This window comes from Diadema antillarum, unplaced genomic scaffold (assembly GCF_040938485.1).
Source record: "Diadema antillarum isolate AM-2024a unplaced genomic scaffold, OU_Dant_1.0 scf00000025, whole genome shotgun sequence".
NCBI classification, from domain to species: Eukaryota; Metazoa; Echinodermata; class Echinoidea; order Diadematoida; family Diadematidae; genus Diadema; species Diadema antillarum.
This window is the reverse complement of record NW_027270914.1, coordinates 1,520,608-1,526,238: the sequence shown is the minus strand read 5'-3', so window position 1 is coordinate 1,526,238 and position 5,631 is coordinate 1,520,608.

Below are 5,631 nucleotides of genomic sequence, written 5' to 3'. Positions count from 1 at the left end.
AATGAAATTGCTGGTTTTAGTTATCATTCATTATTTAAAACATATGCGATGGTATTCTTTATGATATCATCAACTAACAGACCTTGCCCAGACAACATCGGGACAACATCCGTAGATGCCACTACTTGGGCCCAGCAACAGGTTAAAAAGGGCAGGTCTATGGTATTTTTTTTATTTTTTATTTTTTAAGGAGATGGCTTTCTTCAACTTTTGTAATTTGCTTTTCAAAAGTTTTTCCCCAATAAGATCGCATAACCAAGACCTTTCATGATACCTCCACTTACACATTGTTCTTGTTCTGGAAATTGTTAAATGTTTAATGAAACAAGTAAAATGAATATTGAGGACAAGTGAAACATTTGAAACAATTAGTCAGACAAGTTACATAATTCAAGTCAGACTGTCATTTTTGTTTTGCTAGTCTTTATCCAATCTGCAAATAACTTTGCGATTATTGCAAAGAACTCTGTTGTCATGGCCAAGGTCCAACTTTGAGTTCACCTATCTCACTATAGTAACTTTGACTCTAGAGGGGGCTGTTGCTATTCAAGTGAGGGACTCTGGAAAAAAGAAGAAGTATGCAATGCACATCCTGCAGATGTCCTCCTACAAAGCATGTAATTTTTATGCAACGAACAGATGCTTTGAAGGCATCGTGGTATGACAAAGGAAAAATTGTATGTAGGCATCTGAAATTTTGGTTCTTACTCATAAATAATTCATGTCTACACTCCTGTGTTCACACTTGAGTCCCAGTCTGTGGATGCTGTAATGGTTATTTTAGCGGGTGGAAACGTGGCTTGTATCGACGATGAGTAATGCTTACTCACCAATAATGGAAATACATTTAGCATGTGCGACTGGTCCATTATGCTATGGGGACATCAAATGAGTGGCACTGAGTGGGGAAGCATAAATTACATCACTGAATGTGAAACATGTGTGATGTCTAAAATTGTTGCCATATTTTTTTTTTTTTACTTGAATTAGAACAAAGTATCATCAATCAAAGAGCTACAAGCTAGTGATGCACTGTTTTCACACAACCAGACTTTTTTTTTTTTCGTATTACTCAATCTCACAGTCACCTGTAGTTGTATCTAAATGCTCATTGAATGTTAAATCATGTTGATGTTTTGATATACATCTACATGTATAACCCGACTCTTTTGTGAATTGTGTCTTTGATTGCTGGGCCAAATCAACATGAAAAGGGGAAACCTGTGCAAAAGATACATCTTTTGTACTTAACCCATTGAGGGTGAGCCGATTCTCATATAACATACATTTCCCATAGATATCTGCTGGAATATACCCAGGACTTGTCTCCAAAGGGTTAAGAGGACAGTGCAGTTGGTTTGAGGTCCATCCTGTGGGTGGAGGAGTCCTTGTGAAGATCACATGCAATCTTTCGTGGTTGAATTTTGAAAAGAACCAAAGCACAGAAGTAGTTATAATGTAAATACGCAAAACCAATCCTCCTTCATGACTTGTCTTACGAAGCTATACAAGTGTTTGCGATGTACGCAACTTGAAGCTGACAAAATGTCAGTCACAAAAGGATGTGATTGATTGTTGATTTTGTTGAGTAGAGGAATGTTTAAGATGTCTTTGTCTGATAGGGAGGGACTGGTGTCTCCTTGGTGTCTGGATGAGATTAGGAGGAGGTAGGATTAACAATGGGAGGAGGTTAGGATTAACAATGGGGGTAGATTGATTGAGTCAGCCCCCACTATTCTGTTTGCTGGTAGCTGGTGCTGAGCATCACTGAGCCACCATTCTTACTGTATTCACTTCTTTTTAAAATTCTATTTTATGTACTGATGGTCTATAGGAAACATGGGAAGTTAGTCATTGAATGACATCAGATAACAACAACAAAATCTTGTGAGAATGAGAAAAATTCTGGCATAACAGGACACTGAACTGTTTATTTAGGCAATCAATATCTCGAGAAGATTTTGAAATTTTTTTGGAGACTTTTTTGTTCTTGTGCCCCCTTCTCTCTGTTTAAGTATTTTATGTATAATCACAATGTATACAAATATATGCATATTATGTATGTGTATGTATATACATGTACGTGAAGTAAAGATTACAAATATATACACCATATGCAAAGAATCACTTTGTTTGAATATTGCTTTTAGACCAAAAGGTAATGGAAGAACTTGGACTGACATATTTCATATAAATAACATGTGCAAGTGTTGGCTTTAGAGGTAATACTATAATGTAGGCTTTATACAGGGAGGTGGGAATATACTCTCCTACCTCTTTGCTGTATACCTTCATGTGTTTGTACTTATAATCTCAGCAATATTTCTTGCTGATTTTGTCAGCCCATACCATCCACTTGACTGAATTTTAAAGTGCTTTGAGCTAGAATGATGAATTCCCAAACACTTCAAAATAGTTTGACTATTTTGATATAATGGACATTTGACCACAAACGAGCAGTGCAAATTCTACCTCCTGGGTTTGGCACAAACTCCTACCATCTGATTTTATGTACAGGTGATTAATCATTCTACATTTCTTTCTTTAGGTGGAATTTCCCCTCCCCCATAAACCTGAAAGGTTGAGTGACCTGATACAGTGTATGTCTGTATGTATTTGACTTTTCATGTGTATGGATTTCTGTTAATGTGCATGTTCTTTGATAATTACAACTGAATAGAGGAGAGAGAGAGAGAGAGAGAGAGAGAGAAAGAAAAAATAGTGTAGCAAGCTCCTTTCCTTGGTAATAATGTAACAATTAATTTATTTATACTTTATGTAAAATAATAATGAATGATTCAGAACCATCTATATTTGACAAAAGATGACAAAATTAAATGGTAACCCGAATGTTATTAAACTGATGCCAGAAATTTACTGGAATTAGACATAAGAAAGTTATGGAATTTCAAAATATTACATGTTTTGTGAAATTATGATTTTGTTTGCATTCAGTTGTACAAAAGTGAGCATGCTATGATATTCTTCTTATCTCTTCTTACACGTATATCTTTTTGTTTGTTTGATAATTCAACAACCACAACCCCCTCTGAAATGAAAGTCATAATTCTATTAAACTCATTATAACTCCATAGTACCGTATTTCAGTGGGAGAGATACATTTCATTTTCTCTTTCTGATTTTGTCGAAAGTTTAGATCTTTAAAATTATATCAATTAATTTGCAAGTTCATGGGATGATTTTGAGAAATTACTTAATAACCACATCAGATTCGTATTACTTGTTAAAGCAGGCCAAGTGACTGATTTGGTTTTGTTGAAATGGAAACTCTTGACATTTTGTTACTTACTCTTCTGTTCCATATATTTTCAAAACTTTACCCTATTGAGGTGGAGTTTTACTGTTTAGATAATGATAAACAGAAGTAAGAGATTAGGGAGAGAAACAAAGATAGATAAAAGATGTTTGTTAAGGGGGTGGTACAGAATTACGATTTTAAGTATTGTGTTCTGGCACTGGGCAGGTGAATCCTACATTATGCCCTGGATCAATAATGTGACCTAGCCAAACAAAGAATATTGTAATACACTTACCGTACTTGAGTGAACACAGATTGCAAATCACTCTAATTTGAAATCAATTCTCATTGTGTGAGGGAAGGTTAGTTTCTGCAACCAGACCCTGTTCTGATAGGATTTAGAATCACATTTCAACTTGATTATTTAGCTACTTCTTCATTGCATGCTGAAACACCCTTACTCCCCCCCCCCCCCCCCCCCAAAAAAAAAAAAAAAAAAAAGAAAGAAAGAAAGAAAGAAAGAAAGTATATGACTGTGATAAAACTTTACATGGTAGGTGTCAAGTACAACCATATTTTTATTTTGCAATGGAAGTGATACCATAAGTAGACATAGAAGGACTCTGAAGGTTAGTTAGAGCAAGACTATTTATATGGATTATTTGACACTTGGGTGTCTGCTGTCCAGACTGTGGCCCTGTGTAATGCATGTTGGCACAGTGATTTAGGCATAATGCATGCATGATGAGCTGCACTGTGTGTGCCTATTGGCAGCACGTGCCAGGTACAGCTCTTATCTTTGTAGATTGAGCAGTGCTGTGGTTTTGTTTGTGTGTGTCTTGCTATACAGAGTTAGGGGCCCTGTCTTATGAATATTCATGAGGTCAATGACTGCCCTGCATTCATTTTTGTGCTTACACTAGTTTGTGGCTCATACATATAGTAAAAAATTTTCATGAAAGTCATTGTTTCTTGATATTGTCTGTTTTGATTTATACAGGAAATTAATTTAAAATTCTGTTGCTGTTTTTTTAGTGCTTTGTTTAATTCAGAAAAAAAGCCTTGCTTGTACATGTAAGCACTGTTTCACAGGAATTTAACAGAACTAATACATCTGTTATTCAATTTTGCCAAAATGTTGGCTAATTATATGTGTGAGAAGTGTTTTATAAATGGGAAGTATTTCATCATTCATCAAGTGTTATTGCCAATTTAAAAAAAAAAAAAAAGAAGACACCTCCCTCACACACAAAATAATGCACAGATACCAATAACAGCACATCATTCGTACCAGTTCATAATAGGTCCCCTTTCATGACATTGGTGTTTACATCTTTCCAAATGTAGAGCATTAATAGTGACCAATGTAAAAGGTGTGCGTATGAGAAATGAGATACATAATAATAATAATAATGAAAGGTATTTATTGAATAACATCTCTTGCAGCCCGCAGACTGAATTGCGGACATCTTACAAGGATCATCATGAATACATTCAAATGTACAAACATGTATTAAATATATTAACTATTTTTTACATTCACTTTCTATTAAGACAATGCATTATTTGCCTGGAGCGTATGGGTTGGAGGAGTGAGTGGGAGAGATAGATAAACAGATTAATGAATAAATAAATAGATAAATAGATAAATAGATAAATAGATAAATAGATAAATAGATAAATATATATATAGATAGATAGATCAGGAGAGAGAGAGTATTGGAGTATGAGAAAGTGGAATGGTATTATATCATATTGCCTATTTTTCATTGCCTGCTGAGAAGCAAATGAGGTTTTCTATCTTGTAAGGTACAGAATGCAGTGTATTTAGCAAGCAGAGCCTTAATTATTTCCAGATAATATAAATCTCAGTTTTTATCAACTAGTCCCTTTGTCATTCAGTTGTGAGTGCATAGAGTTTCCCCCCACTTGCTCTGTTCATATGCAAATAACTTCATGAATTATTCATGGGGTGAGTCATTCAGTGATGCAGCGTCCACTGTCAAAGCCGAAGCTGTGTCATCTCTCCCAGCTAGAGAAGGGAGACGAATGTGACAGGGATGTGGAAAGGATGTAATGGTAGTGACGTTAGGGTGGGGAGGGGGGAGGTATGGATGGGTGGGGTGGGGTGGGGGTAGTGAGTATGGTGGACTAGACAGTAGGGAAATAAAAACCCCTTTGTCTTGGCACGGTCTTGGAGGGCTAGCATCTGAGACAAGGGCCAACATGTGTCTAGGATACTCCTTTGTCAGAGAAATGCAGCGGGGTTTTGTATTGTGGAGACGTTCATTCATGCGTTTATGAACCCAATTGCCTGCTAGCCCAGGGCAACTGAATCCCACTGTTGGGCAGAGTGAATGTGAAAGGACTCT